General features: G+C 44.9%; 1 protein-coding gene across 1 annotated transcript in view; it reads right to left on the minus strand.

The window, feature by feature from the left end:
* LOC126175539 (glycogen-binding subunit 76A) overlaps positions 1-22,305 on the minus strand; it is a 469,828-nt gene that overhangs the window by 326,574 nt on the left and 120,949 nt on the right. The gene's annotated exons all lie outside the window — the stretch shown is intronic.

The following is a 22,305-nucleotide window of genomic DNA, read 5'->3' on the forward strand; positions in this document are numbered from 1 at the left end:
AATTCTATTTTTGTTTCAGATGGCAAATTTTTTTAATTAATTTATTTTTGTGCATAAATTTTACATTTCTATCGACAGCTGTTACCAAACGATCACAGGATTGTTTTAGAGAAGAATAGAGAATGAGATTAGTCTTAGTTTCGTTAAGTAGCCTCTGCCAGTACTCACGTAGAATTATTTCAAATAGCTACCTTTAATCTTCATAGAGACGGTCAGCCAGAATTTGCATCACCTTCTTTAGAATAAAGCCACAATGGTTTACAAATCTTCCTCCCAATTTCACAAACTGGAGTTTCAGAAACGGCAAAACTATATGAGGAAATTGTCTTACTGACGAAAATGACATAAAAATGGTTTGAAGACAAATCTCAGCTAGTCTGCATTTATTCTAAATGTACAAGGGGCATTCAGTAATTAACGTAATACATTTTTTCTGAAAGCAGGTTGATTTTATTCAGGATTCCCATACACCATATTTTTCCTCACTCTTTTGGCTACAAAACCATATTTTTCAACATAATCTCCGTTCAATACGACGGCCTTAAGCCACTTTACCGGAAGGCCCTGTATGCCGACATGGTACGACTCTACTCGTTAACGTCGGAGCCCACGTCTTGCTGCATCAATGACCTCCCCATCATCCACGTACCGCTTCCCGTTGAGTGCATCCTTCATTGAGTCAAACAGATGGAATGAATTTCTTTTATTTCAACCAGTGACCACAATACTTTTGATCCTCACACTACCGGTTTCAGTCCGAAATGACCATCTTCAGATCTCTTTTATAAGTTGTCCTAAAGTAATAAAGCCGTAGTGGCTTTATTGCAATGCCGCTATGTTTTTATTATATTAGGACAAGTTATAAAACACATCTGAAGATGGTCATAGTTGACTGAAACCGGCAGTCTAAGGACCAAACGTTTTGTGATCATTGATGGGAATAAAATAAACTCATTCTACATTTCCTGGATCACTATTTCAATTCGCGACCTTGTCGCAACTTGTAAAACTGATGGAAGTCGGACAGTGCGAGTTCCGAGTTGAAGGGTTGGGTAAAGCAAAACAGTCCAATGAAGTTTTGTGAGCTCCCCCTGGTTGCGCATACTTGTGAGGCTTTGAGTTGTCATGGAGAAGGGGCAGTTCGTTTGCATTTTTATGGCGACGAACATTCTGATGTCGTTTCTTCAATTTCACAACTGTGTGCGGCCGACCGGTAAGCGGGAGATCGGACAGGTCTGCACGAACTTCTTGTGATGATGACAGACGCCCAACGACTCACCGCGTTTTGTTCACTGCCATTTCTCCGTAGACAATCTGCGAGCGTCTATGAATATCTGCACTGTTCTGGTTTTCCGTCAAAAGAAACTCAGTGACAGCTCTCTGCTAGGAACGCACCCCATCTTTAAGGCTTCGGGTAGCGCCCACCACCTATCGGAACTTCAAGAAACTACAGGGCTTGAAGCGCGAATATTCCACGATGTCCCATAACGACTTCCACATGTTTTAGCCGAAATTAGTTGAGAAAAAATGTGTTGCATTACTTATTGTACACCCCTCGTATAATGTTGGCGCAACTAACATGCGGCCTAAGCAAATGAACGATCTTCAGCAAAGACCAATGGATAGAAAAATACGTAATTACTACTGAGACCTGCGCCACAAGACGTGTTGCATGTGTTCTCACTAAATTCATCTTTTCTCGCACAGTAGTCTTCACCGCAAGCTCATAGACGTTGTGGTCTTCGGTAGCAACATCTATAAGCGCAGTTAAGAATATAGCACGAGAAAAGACGAAGTAGAACATTTTTGTTTGCTGCCTCCGTCAGGTAGCATCAAGAGTTGCTGGCTACTGATCCGGACATCCCGTGTTTGGGGATCTTAACTGGGTTCATTTAGTCTCGCGAAGCCAACCGAGAAGCTGATTGAATAAAAAGGCGGAGAAACTGAGTCTGAGGCCGCCACGAATCGAGAGGATCGCCAGAGCTTAGGCACTCGAACTCGGTGGGACGACGTTCAAATCTCGTCTGCTCACCGAGAGTAAGGTTTTGTGCGGTTTGCCTAAATCGTTTAATCCAAACCCCGAGGTGTCTCAGTTGGAACAGACACGGCCGTTTTCCCTCCCAGTTTTTCATAATTGGAACGAGAGATCTGACTCTAATAACCTCGCCATCGATGGCTCACTAAAACGTTAATCTTCCTTACTTTGACTGACTTGCACTATTCTGTGAAACATACGCCATGTATTTATTCAACACATTTATCAAGATCACACTGACAGTAATCGTACGTCTTACTTCTTTTCTGAGTATATCCTCTTAAATGTAGGCGCTTGTTTTGACACAGATTACTGAGTACTGTACTGTCATCCATTCAGCAGAAGTATCGTGATGGTCTTTTACGAAACTCGTAAAGTTACGCTGCTCCGAGAACGTAATGCAATGTCGCGATGCACCAGTCGTTCACGGCTTGCTGCTGACAGCGGTGGACACGAACAAACTCACGCATTCTGCCCAGCGTAGTTTATCTAACATTCTACATTTTTTTTCGAAGTAGTTTTTTCAGCTTTCAATGTACTTTTCCTTCTTTGGTCTACCTGGACTTCTTCGTCCTCTTAGTATGTAGTCCTTAATTTTGAGAAGAAGTTTTTTGATCTTTAAGTTCGTTTCAGTTTCTCCTATTACATTCAATTTGCTTTCTAAAACTACAGTTATGCAACTCTTTTCAAATTTCATTGGTTCTAAGTTTAACGTTGTCAGACACCTCAAAACTGTCAGTTCTGATACCAAAAAGTGAAAAACAAATTGATTCACTTCTGGCAGTTAAATGAACTAATCTCACTTTTCAGACAAGGAGTAACTTGTCTTAAATACATGTTACAAATAAATAAGAAGAATAGTAGCAACTAAATGGCTAAAGCCGACAAAGTGTTCTGAGGCATTTAATCTATATTTTCTAGGTATACAGACGGAAATTAATTCTGAACATAATCTTTTAAGATACACGGTAGGCGGAGGCAAAGGTGCGCACTTAACACTTTTCTATTTTTCCCTTCCGCTTTTCTGATTGCATAACAAGAGATGGTACGCAACACACCTAGGATGGTACTTAAAACGACATCATAAGTTCAAGATTGCTTGTATGATGTAGTAAAGTTGTACTTAACAAAATGTTACAAATGAAGAAAGGGATCTTTACCTCATGCCTGGGGTAAACATTGTATTGTTATGGCTCAAAATTCCACGCAAGAAGAAATTATTATTATTATACTAAAGGAGACTTACAGTACTTGTCAGATATGTCAATTACTGCCATTATTAACCTGTATAACGTTTTAATTTATCAAAATCATCATCATCATCATCATTGTTCCCGTCGTTGTGATCGTATTAAACGTCAAAACAAGACAATAATATATCACTAATTTAAATATAAAACATTTTAACACAAATAAACACTTCGTATTATTGTATTTTTGCCTTTTCTTACCACAGTTTTCTGCAGTTTTACCGGTACTGTCTGTATTCCTGTTTCGTCTTCATTATAGAGTCTATGGGGCGGAAAATTATATTCGGATTGCAAAGTCTTCAAGTTACTAAAAAAAGTTTCATATGTGCTTCACTGAACCCTATTGTCCTCCAGATACTGAGTTCTCCGGTTGTTACAAACTTAAACTATTACGAGCGATGAACGAGCGTAGTTTTCCCCTGTCACTTGCTTTTCTTACTAAACGGGTGTTTTACATCATTACTTTCGGCAAACTAATATGCCAAATGTCGAAAATTTTTATACCTAATTCCACAGAGCATGGAATCCATACTGATACAGTGCTCCGCCAATTCAGTTTGCTCTGTCTCAGAAAATACTCTTGAAACGCCCCACTAATGCCACTGCAAAGCCTGATTTAAGTCTTTTTCGAAATGGGGATCCATTACATCCAAGCCTTTTAGCTGCATTTTTAATGGAAGACCCATTTTCTGTTAGCTTTTTAGCCTCCTCTAACGTTTTAGAAGACAACGGAATGGAGGACGTTTTTCTTCTCACAGTTTCTGTAAAATGAAGTTGAGCTATTGTTGCTGGTAACCGTCTAGGGGTATAAGATCGTGGTCCACGAAACTCGCCTGTTCCTAACGTTTCGTCCAGAGCTGCGCTGCACGTCTTCAGAGGCGTTGCTCCTCCTTTAAGTTTTGGCGACTGATGTGTCGGAAGTCTGAGTGCGACATACATGCTGAAGAAAAAGAGGCGTGTTCGGATTTACACATGATAAGCAGAGATGATCCTTGTCAAAATGAAACTTAACTATCGATTGTCGTCTAGTCAAAGATAAAAAACTGTGTAGTGATTCTGCAGAGCCATTGTTCATATGTCGCTAAGTTTTATGGTCTCTATTTTCCTATAAAAATTATCTCTATGTTTATATATTTCAATGACTTCTCTACATAGCCGGGATGACAGTTCATCGTCGTAGATAAAATTTTTGTTTCAGAAAACTTCGTGACATCCTAGCTACAGCCGATTTGTCTATTTTCCCTAGTCAGCAAGAACTTTTATGTTCCTTTAGGCGAGTAGTCACACTTCTATTAGTTGTTCCTCCATAAACTTTACCACACGTGCTGACAGAGGAGGGCGTTTATCCTTTACAGATCGGATTGTTTGATCTATTTTCTTTGTTGATCTAAAAACCGGTCGTATTTCTGTAAAATCTTTGCGATATGATCTGCTTCTTTTGTAATAAAAGGGAGAAATTGAATTCTTCCATTGCTGTTTTTCCATTGCTGCTTTAGATGTTTTAAATTGTCGTCCTAACGTATTTTAGAAACAGAAGAATTTCGTGGATCACGACCGTATACTCCAAAAGGTTTACCAACAGCAATGTCATCCGGACGTGAAAGCCTTCATTCTATGATCAGAAGTAGAACTGGTCCTATTAATACTGAATCAATCTATATGAAATAGTGAACTATAAATTAAGATCCATTAAACACGTTAAATAAAGCTAGTCGTTCACTGTTAAAACCGAAGAAAAAAACGACAAACGTTCTGGGCAAATGTACACATGTGGACATTGACCCCAACTAGTTTGTAGGAACTTTATCCCGTGGCGCTGATTTATGAACTTCTACTATCAGCTGCCATATGGCAAGTTGTTAAGCTAACAAATAAATGTAAAGCGTGAGTTACGTTCTGTACTTCCATATGTGGTATTGATAAGTCCTGGGGATTTTGTTATAGCAGACAGACAGACATCAATTACATGGTAAACACTTAGATTGAAAATTTCAAAAAAACTAGCCCACCTCACACCTCGAAAGCTTCAAAGCTCACACCACTAACGCAACACACCTGAGTCTTCCACCACAAAAGCTCTCAACTGAAGGTCCAGGTCTTTACCGCCCTAAATTTAATTTGGCTATCTACTGAATTTCAAAGTGTGTAGACTAGTCAACATTGTCAAAACCTTTTTCTAAATCTAAAAATGCTATAACGTAGTGTTGTCTTTATTTAACCTATCTTCTAAAACAAGTCGTGGGGTCAGTGTTGCATCGGGTGTTCCTTAATTTTTCCGAAGCCCGAACTGATCTTCGTGGCAGGCTGCTGCCACTTTTTCCATTCTTCTCTCAATAATTCGTGCCACTGCAAGCGCGACTTATAAAACTGATAGTTCTGTGATATTCATATCTGTCAGTGCCTCCCTTCCTTAAAACTGGATTTTTTTCTGTTTGAACTCTGGAGTTATTTCGTCTGTCTAATTTTCTTGCACTCCGGTTGGGTAGTTTTGACACAGCTCCCCATCCCCATTATCTTAATCATTCTGGCGGAATGTTGTCTACTCCTAGACTCTATAGGATTCTTTCAGTCCTCTAATTCTTCCCCAGCGTTATATCTCCCAACTCGTGTTCATGTACTTTCTCTTCCCTTTCTGTAACATGACTTTCAAGTTCATTGCCAATGATAGCCCTTCCATATATTTCTTCTATCTTTCAGTTCCCCTGATTTGTCACCTGATTTGTCACCTAAGCTCTTGATATTCACGTAGTCTCTTCTCTTTCCTCCAAAGGTCTATTTGATTTTCCTATAGGTAGCATCTGTCTTTCTCATAGTCATGCATGCTTTCATAACCTTGAATTTTTCCTCTAGCCCTTCCAACTTAATTATATTATACTTGTCATCTATAGCATTTTTTGAACGTCTGTATTCTCTTTTGTCTGATTCACGTGCTTCAGTTTTATATATTCTCCTTTCACCAGTTAAATTCATTATCCCATATCTTGTCCAAAGATTTTCACAGGGCTTTGTCATTTTGACTATTTGATCCTTTCTGTTTTCAGTACTTGTTCTTGAAAGTTACCCATTCGTTCTCCTCGTACTGCTACAGTTAACCGTTGCGTTATGCTCTCTGTGGGACTCTCAGTAATCTCTGGTTCTATCAGTTTATTCAAGTCCCATCTCCTCAATTTTCTACCATTTCGCAGTGCCTTCAGTTTTAATCTGAAGTCCACAACCAATGAATTATGGTTGGAATTGACATCTGCCATTGGAAATGTTTTTCAGTTTGGATTCTGGCTTCGAAACCTGTGTCTTACCATTCTATAATCAATCTGAAACCTACCAGCGCCTTCAGATCCCTTCCATGTATGCAATCTCATTACATGATTTTAAAACCAAATGTCAGAGATAGTTAAATTATAAGCCAGCAACTGTGGCCGAGCGGTTCTAGGCGCTACAGTCTGGAACTGCACGACCGCAACGGTCGCAGGTTCGAACCCTGCCTCGGTCATGGATGTGTGTGCTGTCGTTAGGTTAGTTAGGTTTAAGTAATTCTAAGTTCTAGGGGACTGATGACCTCAGATGTTAAGTCCCATAGTGCTCAGAGCCATATGAACCAGTTAAATTCTACCAAGCAGCCTCCGTTTCCATTGCACTTCCACAGGCCATGTGCTCTAGCATTTTTCCTTCTCTTCCTTTTCATGCTGTCGATTTTTCGTCCCTATAACAATCAAATAACTGTCTCCTTTAAATGTTCCAATAATTTCTTCTATCTCATCGTACATTTTTTCAGTTCTTTCATCATCTGCAGCGCTAGTAGGCATATCAGCCTATATTAATGTGCTGGGTGTTTGCTGCCTGTCTATCTTGCCCGCTGTAATACCTTCACAGTGCTTTTGTAGTAACTCACACGTAATCTTATTTTCTTAGTCATTACTAGACTCGCAACTCAATTACCCCTATTTAATTTCGGATTTATACGCGTGTACTTCCCTGACCAGAAGTTATGTTCTCATTGCCACCGCTAATGAAACAAAAGTCACGGGACAGCTCCTACTATCTTGGCGGACCTCCTTATGCCCTGCATAGTGTAGAAACTCGACATGGCATGGACTCTACAAGTCGTTGGAAGTCTCTTGCAGGAATATTGAGCCACGCTGTCTCCATAGCCGACCATAATTGCGAAAGTTTTGGCGGTGCATGATTTTGTACGAGAACTGGCCTCTCGATTACGTCCCATAAATATTCGATTGGACTGGTGTCGGGCGATTTGGACGGCCAAATCTTTCGCTCGAATTCTTCAGAACGTTATTCAAACAAATCGCGAACAGCTGTGACCCGGTGACGTGGCGCATTAATGACCGGTTCAGTTGGACCATAGGACCCAATCCACTCCATGTAAACACAGCCTACACCATTATGAAGCCACCACCAGCTTGCACAGTGCCTTGTTGTCTAACCGATATGTTGACGAGTTCAGTAGCAGCGTTGCCGTCATAGCCCCATTAAGGCCACATTTCGCCGCATTGTCCCGACGGATGTGTTCGTCGTACGCCCCACCATTTTTTTTTTTTTTTTGCGGCCAGTTCACGCAGTGTTGCTTGTCTGTTAGCACTGACTATTCCTCGCAAACGTTGCTGTTCTCGGCCGTTAAGTGAAAGCCGTCGCGCACTCCTTTGTCCGTGGTGGTAGATAATGGTAGATAATTGGTATTCTCGGCATCCTCTTGACACTGTGGGTCATGGAATACTGAAATTCCGAACGATTTCAGAGATGGAATGTCCCATGCGTCTAGCTCCAACTACCACTCCGCATTCAATGTTAATTCCCATCGTGCGGCCATAATCACGTCGGATACCTTTTCACATGGAATCACCTGAGTACAAGTGACAGTTCCGCCAATGCACTGCCCTTATATACCTTGTGTACGCTATACTAACGCCATCTGTATATACGCATATCGATATCCTGTGACTCTTGTCACCTACATTGATATTTGGTTTCGCCATGCAGTCATTTGTGATCAACAACAAAAACCTTAGACCGTTGCGGAGACCATGTTAACTGGTGACAGCAGGACAGAACAGATGAAGAGGCTTGCGAATTGGTGCGTCGCCACGGCAGTGTCTGTGTTGAGCTACCTGCAGCGCTGGCCGCCTGGAGGCATGGTCGGCTGCACCTGAAACCAGCCGGCCGGCTATCACAGACTGGGCGTGGCCCCGTTCCGCCTCGCTGCATCCTCAGCTTTCCGTGCTGCAGCCCTCGTGCTGACGTTTCCTCTAGAGATCTACATCTGCATCTACACTCCTCAACCCCGCGTACGGCGTGTGACGAAAGGTCCGTATCGTACCAGCATCGGTTCGCAGCGTACCATCACTTTCCCTCTTACTGTTCCATTCGTGAATGGTACGTGGAATGAGAGACTATCGGAACTTTTGTGGCATTTGTGCCCCATCTTGACCCATATTTTATTTTTCATCGCACAGTGTACAAAGATTACGCTGCTATAAGCTAGCAAGCAGTTAGGATCGGTGGCAATCCCCATCCCATAATACCCAGATGGTCACGGAGCGTGGGAACAGAGGTGTGACCAGGATCTCTGTCATTCTGGCAGACAGAGAATAAGGTGAATCACATTGCTTGGCGACCAATGCATAATATTAACTATTTAAATGTTTATATACGATTCCAGATAGACTGTCGACATCATCCATACTCACAATTAATGAACAATTATTTCAGTTACTCCGAAATCGAGCTCTCATTTTAATTATAATTTCATTTAAGACTGTCAACGCCGGCCGGGGTGGCCGAACGGTTCTAGGCGCTACAGTCTGGAACTGTGCGACCGCTACAGTCGCGGGTCGAATCCTGCCTCGGTCGTGGATGTGTATGATGTCCTTAGGTTAGTTAGGTTTAAGTAGTTCTAAGTTCTAGGGTACTGATGACCTCAGAAGTTAAGTCCCATACTGCTCAGAGCCATTTGAACCAAGGCCGTCAGCCTTTGGACGAATAAACCAACCAATCAGAAACGCGTCCTATGCAGTCAGGCGCGAAACGCTGAGGCTAGTGCTTAAGGCAGTTTAAAACGAACTTTCAAGCGGTTTAATGATAGGCCGTTTTCGTCTAGTGCTCAGGCTGTCAACTTGTACTCAGTGCGACGGAATATTTTATATTGTTCAGATTAAGTTAAAGAATTAGTCAGCCTCGGGAAACTTTTAGCTCTAGGACTAGTTTTTGGACAGGCACCACTCATCTGTGGTAAATTGAATATGTTTTCGCTTAAAAATGGTTGAGTTAAAAGTGCTGCGGAAAAGTTTACATGCGAATTCGCAAGTGTACAATTTTGAACTGGCATTAAATTGATGTGGAGATAATTGTATAAACTTGAAATGGTGCCCGATATGTGATGACTAGAGCCCACGAAATTAGATTTTTCTATTAAAAATACTGTTGCGTCCCATTATTTCGAGACTTTCATTTAGCGTTGAGATTTTCCTGCTTGCCATTCCATTATTCGCAGTCGATTGTATGCTTGTGTTGAGGCACGATTTTTGGGTTAGGAGGAAACCAATTATGGCATCGAAACAAATTTACGGGCCGCGAGGTAAGCAAACTTCTTAATGATGAGTGAGGGAATTTGCTGGTGCGCTGGACTTCCTTTTCACAATTGGTGAATTTGGTCAATGCAACAGTTCGTGAGGGAACAGCTTGCGCTGTTAGCGTGTCCGATGCAGTATTACGCCACGTCAGGAATATTCCTTACCTCACTCTACTTAATTAATTAGTTAGGTTGGGGTAGGAAACGTGGTTAGGTTGTGGTCCCCTTACAGCACTTAAGAAAACGCTACATGCGTAAAGATATAAACACATTGTACTGCTTTAGTATCTTGCCCACTTCGGCAACTGTACTCGTATATAATAAAATAACAAGCAACCACCTGCATAAAAGAAATTTAATTTCTTGACCGGTTTCGGGCACTTAGTTCCCTTCTTCAGAAGATTACGTCTATCGCTTTATTTGCGAGTATCAGTAATAAAGTGCGTACAGTAGAGAAACAGTTCGGAGAGGATGAGCCTATCAACATGGCAATGTGCCCTGTCCTAAAGCAGCATCTGTGAGGCAATGGATTGTGGATAACAGAATTCCTGAAACTGAGTGACCTGCTCGGAGCCCCGTTCTGGACAAAACGCAACAGCTTTGGGATGGATTAGAACACCGACAACCCCCTGAATCATTGCGCCACACGCCACTGTCTTCTCTGACTTCTGCTCTTAGGAAATAATGGGTTAACATTCCTCCACAGACATTTAAATATTTCATTGAAAGTGGCCCAAACAGAGTTCAAGCCGTGATAAAGACGAAGGGTAAGCACACCGCGTACTAACGTCCACCAATACCGGGCGCTTATAATTAAACTTTCCCTATTTAACACATTATAACACGGAAACTAATTACCGTACGAGTACCAAACACAGTAGCATTGATGTCAAGGATACGGTGAAAAGAAATAATGCAGGATCAATTAAATTCAAACACTTTCAATGCACTGCTACGGTACATCATACACTATGTGATCAAAAGTATCCGGACACCCCCCAAAAATATATTTTTTGTATTAGGTGCATTGTGCTGCCATCTACTGCCAGGGACTCCATATCAGCGACCTCAACAGTCATTAGACATCGTGAGAGAGCAGAATGGAGCGCTCCGCGGAACTCACGGACTACGAACGTGGTCAGGTGACTGGGTGTCACTTGTGTCATACGTCTGTACGCGAGATTTCGACACTCCTAAACATCCTATGTCCACGGTTTCCGATGTGATAGTGAAGTGGAAGCGTGAAGGGACACAAGTACAAAAGCGTACAGGCTGACCTCGTCTGTTGACTGACAGAGACGGCCGACAGTTGAAGAGGGTCGTAATAGCCACACACCTATCCAGACCGTCACACAGAAATTCCAAACAGCTTCAGGATCTACTGCAAGTACTATGACAGTTAGGCGGGAGGTGGGAAATCTTGGATTTCATGGTCGACAGGCTGCTCATAAGCCGTACATCATGCCGGTAAATGCCAAAAGACGTCTCGCTTGGTGTAAGGATCGTGAACAATGGACGATTGGACAGTGGCAAAAACGTTGTGTGGAGCGACGAATGACGATACACAATGCGACGATACGACGGCAGGGTGTGCGTATGGCGAATGCCCGGTGAACGTCATCTGCCAGCGTGTGTATTGCCACACAGTAAAATTCGGAGGTGGTGGTGTTATAGTGTGGTCGTGTTTTTCATGGAGGGGGGTTGTTATTGTTTTGCGTCGCACTATCGCAGCACAGGCCTACACTGATGTTTAAAGCACCTTCTTTGCTGCCCCCTGTTGCAGAGCAATTCGGGGATGGCGATTTATGTTTCAACACGATCGAGCACCTGCTCATAATGCAGGCTTGTGGCGGAGTGGTTACACGATAGTAACATCCCTGTAATGGAGTGGCCTACACAGAGTCCTGATCTGCATCCTATAGAACACCTTTGGGATGTTTTAGAACGGCGACTTCGTGCCAGGCTTCACCGACTGACATCAATACCTCTCCTCAGCGCAGCACTCCGTGAAGAATGGGCTGCCATTCCCCAAGAAACCTTCCAGCAACTGAATGAACGCATACCTGCGAGAGTGGAAGCTGTTCAAGGCTAAGGGTGGGCCAACACCATATTGAATTCCAGCATTACCGATGGAGGGCGCCACGAAGTTGTAAGTCATTTTCAGCCAGGTGTCCGCATACTTTTGATTACATAGTGTACCATTACATACCGGTTCCATCACTGTTAGAAATCCGACTCAATATGGTGCTCATCAGTGTCCGGAAGAGATTGAAAGCTGATAGGTATGCTGGCTACCTCTCTTGATATATTGCGCTTCAGAAAGAAAGATCTCTTATCATTTAGCTACAATATAGCAGGTCAGCAACTGGAAGCAGTTAATACCATAAATTATCTGGGAGTACGCACTAGGAGTGATTTAAAATGGAATGATCATATAAAGTTGATCGTCGGTAAAGCAGATGCCAGACTGAGATTCATTGGAAGAATCCTAAGGAAATGCAATCCGAAAACAAAGGAAGTAGGTTACAGTACGCTTGTTCGCCAACTGCTTGAATACTGCTCAGCAGCGTGGGATCCGTACCAGATAGGGTTGTAGAAGAGATAGAGAAGATCCAACGGAGAGCAGCGCGCTTCGTTACAGGATCATTTAGTAATCGCGAAAGCGTTACGGAGATGATAGATAAACTCCAGTGGAAGACTCTACAGGAGAGACGCTCAGTAGCTCGGTACGGGCTTTTGTTGAAGTTTTGAGAACATACCTTCGCCGAAGAGTCAAGCAATATATTGCTCCCTCCTACGTATATCTCGCCAAGAGGCCATGAGGATAAAATCAGAGAGATTAGAGCCCACACAGAGGCATACCGACAATCCTTCTTGCCACAAACGAGACTGGAATAGAAGGAAGAACCGATAGAGGTACTCAAGGTACCCTCCGCCACACACCGTCAGGTGGCTTGTGGAGTATGGATGTACACTCCTGGAAATGGAAAAAAGAACACATTGACACTGGTGTGTCAGACCCACCATACTTGCTCCGGACACTGCGAGAGGGCTGTACAAGCAATGATCACACGCACGGCACAGCGGACACACCAGGAACCGCGGTGTTGGCCGTCGAATGGCGCTAGCTGCGCAGCATTTGTGCACCGCCGCCGTCAGTGTCAGCCATTTTGCCGTGGCATACGGAGCTCCATCGCAGTCTTTAACACTGGTAGCATGCCGCGACAGCGTGGACGTGAACCGTATGTGCAGTTGACGGACTTTGAACGAGGTCGTATAGTGGGCATGCGGGAGGCCGCGTGGACGTACCGCCGAATTGCTCAACACGTGGGGCGTGAGGTCTCCACAGTATATCGATGTTGTCGCCAGTGGTCGGCGGAAGGTGCACGTGCCCGTCGACCTGGGACCGGACCGCAGCGACGCACGGATGCACGCCAAGACCGTAGGATCCTACGCAGTGCCGTAGGGTACCGCACCGCCACTTCCCAGCAAATTAGGGACACTGTTGCTCCTGGGGTATCGGCGAGGACCATTTGCAACCGTCTCCATGAAGCTGGGCTACGGTCCCGCACACCGTTAGGCCGTCTTCCGCTCACGCCCCAACATCGTGCAGCCCGCCTCCAGTGGTGTCGCGACAGGCGTGAATGGAGGGACGAATGGAGACGTGTCGTCTTCAGCGATGAGAGTCGCTTCTGCCTTGGTGCCAATGATGGTCGTATGCGTGTTTGGCGCCGTGCAGGTGAGCGCCACAACCAGGACTGCATACGACCGAGGCACACAGGGCCAACACCCGGCATCATGGTGTGGGGAGCGATCTCCTACGCTGGCCGTACACCACTGGTGATCGTCGAGGGGACACTGAATAGTGCACGGTACATCCAAACCGTCATCGAACCCATCGTTCTACCATTCCTAGACCGGCAAGGGAACTTGCTGTTCCAACAGGACAATGCACGTCCGCATGTATCCCGTGCCACCCAACGTGCTCTAGAAGGTGTAAGTCAACTACCCTGGCCAGCAAGATCTCCGGATCTGTCCCCCATTGAGCATGTTTGGGACTGGATGAAGCGTCGTCTCACGCGGTCTGCACGCCCAGCACGAACGCTGGTCCAACTGAGGCGCCAGGTGGAAATGGCATGGCAAGCCGTTCCACAGGACTACATCCAGCATCTCTACGATCGTCTCCATGGGAGAATAGCACCCTGCATTGCTGCGAAAGGTGGATATACACTGTACTAGTGCCGACATTGTGCATGCTCTGTTGCCTGTGTCTATGTGCCTGTGGTTCTGTCAGTGTGATCATGTGATGTATCTGACCCCAGGAATGTGTCAATAAAGTTTCCCCTTCCTGGGACAATGAATTCACGGTGTTCTTATTTCAATTTCCAGGAGTGTAGATGTAGAGATCAGCACATGTGTGAATGTTCCCCTGATAAAAATCGGAAATCACAGAGAGTGAGAACATGTGATCGTGCCGGCCAAGAATTTGGAAACGATCGACTGATAATTCGATCGTTTCCAAACTTCACGAGCGATGCGCGGTGGGGCCCCATCTTGCATGAAAACTGTTAAGTTCGATGCGTTTCTCCCCTACAGGGCGGGTATGGCATGCTAGTGAAACATGTCGCAGTAACGCTGGCCAGTCACACTGCACGTCTTTGGTACTTGATTGCCAACCTGTTAAAAAAAGCATGGACCAATGATGAACGTAGCCGTGAAGCCACACCGTATTGACACGTTCGCCGTACAGAGGAACTTCGTGCCAGACTGACAGACTGACATCAATACCTGACTGGAGGCGAAGATCCCCTCTCTCGGCAATTCTATGTGTTCACCTCACCTGTCAGAGGAAAATGGGCTTCGTCTGCCCATAGGATGATCAAGGGCCGGCCCTTGCGAGAAAGTGGAGAGCGAAGTCAACACGTCGTTATGCGTCCTGTGGAGTAAACTACTATACGCTATGGATCTTGTAGGGATACCATTTCAGAATTGTTCGATTCACCTTCCGTACTGTGGACCAAGCGATGTTCAACTGTCTTGACACAGCACACGCACTGTCTGACTACCGGTAATTGCACGCACTGTTGTCTGCCATAGCAACAGCGATTTCATCAATCACCTGCGGTACAACCGGTCGTTGCCTCTTCTCGGAGCGACCCCAGTTCTCCAGTTCAAAGTGGCTCTGAGCACTATGGGACTTAATTTCTGAGGTCATCAGTCCCCTAGAACTTATAACTACTTAAACTTAACTAACCTAAGGACATCGCACACATCCATGCCCGAGGCAGGAGTCGAACCTGCGACCGTAGCGGTCGCGCGATTCCAGACTGTAGCGTCTAGAGCCGCTCGGCCACTTCGGCCGGTAGTTCTCCAGTTGACTGGAACTTCTTCATCATGCTCCGAACATCAGGTGGAGAAAGAGGACTCTTCCGTAATCCTTTCAGCCGGTGATATTGTCGAAGTGTAGCTGCAGCATTACTGTTGTTTTGATAATAGAGCTTCACAATAATGCCCTGCTACTTTTGTCCGAGCTCATGTTGACACGTCAACAAGAGCACTGCGACTGGTCAGGTGTGTGTGACTATGAATCACGATGACGTAGCACGGCACCTGGTGGCAATAGTTGGAACTGGACAGTGGCGCTGTGAAGCATGGAAATCATGCACCCCATACTCTGGACATTTATGCTGCCAAGTTTGGTAGTCGTACGGTAATTAGTTTCTGTGATATAACGTTTTAAATAGGGCAAGTTTAATTATAACCACCCGGTAGATGTTCGTATACTTCTGGTTAGTAATAGTGCCTTCGCCACGGTTAGATTTAAGGGACCGTTCCACCTTCATTGACTTCAGATAAACTGAAGAACGTCATCTCATACTCACTTTCTCAGCTCTTGCTGGTAACTGGTAACTGGTAGCTAAGTAGACAACAATGAAAATCGCCCAACAGAGACAAGGCCACTGGATTTGGTGGTTAACCGGCACTATGCCACAAAAATTGTTCTTTTTGTAATTACAAAGTACTGCAGTTTGCTACAGCGACGAAGTATTCCGCTCAAATTTCGTGTCTCGAGCGATACGAGCAGTTGCTCCATCTTGCTGGAAATAAACTGGTGTAAAATCAACATCCTGTCTCTCTTATTCAAGTATAAGGAAAGTCGTCAGTAGGACTCTGTAACATTCTGAACTGGCTGTGACTACGTTTCGGTGCTTATCCTCAAAAACCGTAGGATCCAGTCATCCTGGAAGCCGATACACCACACTAAACAGTGTCCTTTTCACTATAGAGTGGTTTTTCGTGGTATTCTTGCGCTTTTACGTTACTCCAGTATCGCATGTCTTGCTTGTTAACATGTTCTGTGAGTTCAAACTGTGCCTCATCGGACATAACCAGGTTGGGAAGAACGTCCATAGTCTCGTCCAGATTAGTTCAAAAATGGCTCTGAGCACTATGGGACTTAACATCTGAGGTCATCAGTCCCCTAGACTTACAACTACTTAAACCTAATTAACCTAAGGACATCACATACATCCATGCCCGAGGCAGGATTCGAACCTGCGACCGTGGCAGTCGCGAGGTTCCGGACTGAAGCGCCTAGAACCGCTCGGCCAACTCGGGCGGCTCCAGTTGGGTAATGAGGTCTGTACTGAATAGTTTCCGTGTCGCGTAGTCGCGCTCGAATAAGTTATGAGTCACCTGGATTTTGTACGGATGACAAGTTACATTGATGTGGGGAATGCGGCGCACACTTCTGACGGACATGTGTAAGACTGCATCATGTTTGTTTACTGATCGCCTAGACCTCCTGTCAATAGCATCCCGTACATCTCAATGTTTTCTTGCGTTCGCACTGTCCACGTCTTTCCCGGTGTCTTCTTATCCGTGGCATTTGCAGTTGCACGAAATAAACTGACCAACCCATCTCCGAAGTGCGTGCCGTTCTGACACCTTTGCATGTCTCCTAATGTTGAGTTACTGCTAAACCACCGCTGCATCGCTCACACAATGTCACCACTTCGGAAATACGCTTCAATCACAAAAACCCGATGCGTCGCGGTCTCATGTTCCATTGTAACTAAAATAACACCAATCTTACTACTGTCTTCCCTTCTTGGTTTTATCCTCACTGCGGGACCGTAGGGGCTACCAAGTGTTGAATGTGGTAGATTCTTTCTGCCGAGCCCTACTGGAGGTAAATCATCGGAAACAGTAATCGCCAATGAGGATAATATATCCGGAGCTACTTAAGGTAAAGCGATCTCGTACAATTAGTCCTGAGGAAGTCACGTGTCAAACTAAGTTTATTGCAAGAATCCATAGGAAACGTTACTCGCGCGAGAGATAAATCGTTTGCAACACCCTCGTTTGGCAATTCTTGAGAATAGCTGGTCAGTCTGTGATCGTTACAAGATATGATTAACAGAGTAGATAGAGAAGATTCAAAATAGAGCAAAGTGTTTCGTAAAGAAACACGTTGTTTGAATTCCAAAAGAACCGAGAACGATGCACAGTCAATATTTTTGGAAATTCATTTCTGTTTTTCTTTCCCCACGTAAAAAATGTATCACCTCTGCTATCTGATTCATCAATCATTATCAATAAATTGACATCCATTGCTTGATAAATGCATATTTTCTGATATCGTCTACCCACCCTCCGTACGGCGGTCTTTTCGGCCTTTTCGAATCTCTTCGTATAAAGGAATGTACTTCATAGGACGATTGACTGTCCGATTCTCATAGCATTATGCCCCACCCATGTCATTTCGTTTTCATTACAATGCTGATGATCATCAAGAGTTTCTTATGCTCTCACACCATGTCAACGCGGTGAGGTTTGGAATTTATCTCAGGACACTGAATTAGCATCTGGTTATCGGAAGATCTGCAGCATCATCTCCTCTCCTCTTTCCGGGCACGTACTGACGATGAAATGTTGTTGTACTAGAAGACTCAGTTAGCCCCGAATAGACGCCGTTACTCTATCATACGTTAGAGACATCGATTGCGGAAGTGGGGTCATCTTGGCAATAAGGTGGATACCTCCATTGCAGAGAACATGGTCCTGGTGAAATTTGATTCTCACCAAAGATGGTTGCCTTCCTCATATTGAAATAGCACTATTTACAAAAAAGAAACATTAGGTTTGGCCTTCATTATCTATGGCTACCACTCTTGGCTATCGCATGTATACAGGGTGGTCCATTGATCGTGACCGGGCCAAATATCTCACGAAATAAGCGTCAAACGAAAAAACTACAAAGAACGAAACTTGTCTAGCTTGAAGGGGGAAACCAGATAGCGCTATGGTTGGCCCGCTGGATGGCGTTGCCATAGGTCAAACAGATATCAACTGCGTTTTTTTAAATAGGAACCCCCATTTTTTGTTACATATTCGCGTAGTACATAAAGAAATATGAATGTTTTAGTTGGACAACTTTTTTCGCTTTGTAATACATGGCGCTGTAACAGTCACAAACATGTTGCTCACAATTTTAGACGAACAGCTGTTAACAAGTAGGGTTTTTTTTTTTAATTAAAATACAGAACGTAGGTACGTTTGACCATTTTATTTCGGTTGTTCCAATGTGATACATGTACCTTTGTGAACTTATCATTTCTGAGAACGCGTGCTGTTACAGCGTCATTACCTGTAAATACCACATTAATGCTCAAAATGATGTCCGTCAACCTCAATGCATTTGGCAATACGTGTAACGACATTCCTCTCAACAGTGAGTAGTTCGCCTTCCGTAATGTTCGCACATGCGTTAACAATGCGCTGACGCATGTTGTCAGGCGTTGTCGGTGGTTCTCGATAGCAAATATCCTTCAACTTTCCCCACAGAAAGAAATCCGGAGACGTCAGATCCGGTAAACGTGCGGGACATGGTATGGTGCTTCGACGACCAATCCACCTGTCATGAAATATGCTATTCAAAACTGCTTCAACCGCAGCGAGCTATGTGCCGGACATCCATCATGTTGGAAGTACATCGCCATTCTGTCATCAGTGAAACATCTTGTAGTAACATCGGTAGAACATTACGTAGGAAATCAGCATACATTGCACCATTTAGATCGCCATCGATAAAATGGGGGCCAATTATCCTTCCTCCCATAATGCCGCACCATACATTAACCCGCCAAGGTCGCTGATGTCCCACTTGTCGCAGCCATCGTGGATTTTCCGTTCCCCAATAGTGCATATTATGCCAGTTTACGTTACCGCTGTTGGTGAATGACTGTCATAGTCCCGTAATTTCTCTTGCGTCCAGTGGCAGAACTGTACACGACCTTTAAAGTCGTCGCCATGCAATTTCTGGTGCACAGAAATATGGTACGGGTGCAATCGATGTTGATGTAACATTCTCAACACCGACGTTTTTGAGATTCCCGATTCTCGCGCAATTTGTCTGCTACTGATGTGCGGACTAGCCGCGACAGCAGCTAAAACACCTACTTAGGCATCATCATTTGTTGCAGGTCGTAGTTGATGTTTCACATGTGGCTGAACACTTCCTGTTTGCTTAAATAACGTAACTATCCGGCGAATGGTCCGGGTGGTCCGGGCACTTGGATGATGTCGTCCAGGATACCGAGCAGCATACATAGCACGCGCCCGTTGGGCATTTTGATCACAATAGCCATACATCAACACGATATTGACCTTTTCCGCAATTGGTAAACGGTCTATTTTAACACAGGTAATGTATCACGAAGCAAATACCGTCCGCACTGGCGGAATGTTACGTGATACCACGTACTTATACGTTTCTGACTATTACAGTGCCATCTATCACAAAGCGAAAGAAGTGGTCCAACTTAAACATTCATATTTCTTCACGTACTACACGAATATGTAATAAAAATGGGGGTTCCTATTTTTAAAAAACGCACCTAGCGGGCCAACCATAGCGCCTTCTGGTTTCCCCCTTCAATTTAGACGTGTTTCGTTCTTTGCAGTTTTTTCGTTTGATGCTTATTTCGTGAGATATTTGGCCCGGTCACTATCAGTGGACCTCCCTGTATATATGAAGTGTAAAATAACGCCATTAGTAGAAGCTTATTTAATCGTACACTCCTGGAAATTGAAATAAGAACACCGTGAATTCATTGTCCCAGGAAGGGGAAACTTTATTGACACATTCCTGGGGTCAGATACATCACATGATCACACTGACAGAACCACAGGCACATAGACACAGGCAACAGAGCATGCACAATGTCGGCACTAGTACAGTGTATATCCACCTTTCGCAGCAATGCAGGCTGCTATTCTCCCATGGAGACGATCGTAGAGATGCTGGATGTAGTCCTGTGGAACGGCTTGCCATGCCATTTCCACCTGGCGCCTCAGTTGGACCAGCGTTCGTGCTGGACGTGCAGACCGCGTGAGACGACGCTTCATCCAGTCCCAAACATGCTCAATGGGGGACAGATCCGGAGATCTTGCTGGCCAGGGTAGTTGACTTACACCTTCTAGAGCACGTTGGGTGGCACGGGATACATGCGGACGTGCATTGTCCTGTTGGAACAGCAAGTTCCCTTGCCGGTCTAGGAATGGTAGAACGATGGGTTCGATGACGGTTTGGATGTACCGTGCACTATTCAGTGTCCCCTCGACGATCACCAGTGGTGTACGGCCAGCGTAGGAGATCGCTCCCCACACCATGATGCCGGGTGTTGGCCCTGTGTGCCTCGGTCGTATGCAGTCCTGGTTGTGGCGCTCACCTGCACGGCGCCAAACACGCATACGACCATCATTGGCACCAAGGCAGAAGCGACTCTCATCGCTGAAGACGACACGTCTCCATTCGTCCCTCCATTCACGCCTGTCGCGACACCACTGGAGGCGGGCTGCACGATGTTGGGGCGTGAGCGGAAGACGGCCTGACGGTGTGCGGGACCGTAGCCCAGCTTCATGGAGACGGTTGCGAATTGTCCTCGCCGATACCCCAGGAGCAACAGTGTCCCTAATTTGCTGGGAAGTGGCGGTGCGGTCCCCTACGGCACTGCGTAGGATCCTACGGTCTTGGCGTGCATCCGTGCGTCGCTGCGGTCCGGTCCCAGGTCGACGGGCACGTGCACCTTCCGCCGACCACTGGCGACAACATCGATGTACTGTGGAGACCTCACGCCCCACGTGTTGAGCAGTTCGGCGGTACGTCCACCCGGCCTCCCGCATGCCCACTATACGCCCTCGCTCAAAGTCCGTCAACTGCACATACGGTTCACGTCGACGCTGTCGCGGCATGCTACCAGTGTTAAAGACTGCGATGGAGCTCCGTATGCCACGGCAAACTGGCTGACACTGACGGCGGCGGTGCGCAAATGCTACGCAGCTAGCGCCATTCGACGGCCAACACCGCGGTTCCTGGTGTGTCCGCTGTGCCGTGCGTGTGATCATTGCTTGTACAGCCCTCTCGCAGTGTCCGGAGCAAGTATGGTTGGTCTGACACACCGGTGTCAATGTGTTCTTTTTTCCATTTCCAGGAGTGTATTTTCCAAACGAGCATCAAAATGTAAATTGTTACAGCAACTAAAAAGCAATTTCAACTACCATTTTGTGATAAAGTTATATGTGAGGCTCGTGAAAGATGCCACTCGATAAAATATGTGTATCAAGATCAGGAGGCACTGTGCACCCAATATTTCATTATGAAGAAAAATATATATTTGGAAATTACGCTATATATTAGGAAAATATGCGAAAAATGTGGGTACAGGTCTGTCAAGAGAACAGATAAAAAGGAACAATCAAGTCCGAAGATCGTCGAGAAACCTTATTACATCAAAGGGAATGCGTCAAAATTTAACGTAGGGCGGGCTGCCAAAGGAACAAAAACCTTTGTTCAGCCAGACACATACATATTTTTAAAAGGGTATCAATCAAACAACTGAGGTGAGAATTGAGAATTTAAAAATATGCATAAATGACAATTTATGGTTTAAAAGAGATAATTTAATGATTTTTTTAAAATTACAAGCAGATGAATTTGTATCACAGTCAAGGTACAACGGGATGACGATGCTGTGAGACGATGCTGATGATAGTGGTGGTGTAGCACACTGATGTTGACGGTGGAGGCGAATATACAATTGTTACAATGAGGCTGTGGCAATAAGAAAAACCGACAAGAGGCAAGCGGCAGTGATGTTTTTGGAAAGAGCGAGTGGGGGTGGGGTAGATGAAATTGCGAAAGGATGGGCTGAAGTGAGGTTACGAGGACTTCATTTAGAGACTAATTTTATTGTTGAGGAGTGAGAGTTGATTGAAATTCCTGCATCAGAGGACAGACAAGACGTAGCGCTCCGTAGCAGATAAGATACGGGAGTAATGTCGTAGCAATGTGCATGATGATTAGACTTGGGGAGGTGGATATCTGGTGACGGGATTTCTGCTTGTTGGATTCGATGGTACTCCAGGTAAAGAAGGTG

The sequence above is a fragment of the Schistocerca cancellata genome, chromosome 3 (genome assembly GCF_023864275.1).
Source record: "Schistocerca cancellata isolate TAMUIC-IGC-003103 chromosome 3, iqSchCanc2.1, whole genome shotgun sequence".
In the NCBI taxonomy this organism is placed as follows: domain Eukaryota; kingdom Metazoa; phylum Arthropoda; class Insecta; order Orthoptera; family Acrididae; genus Schistocerca; species Schistocerca cancellata.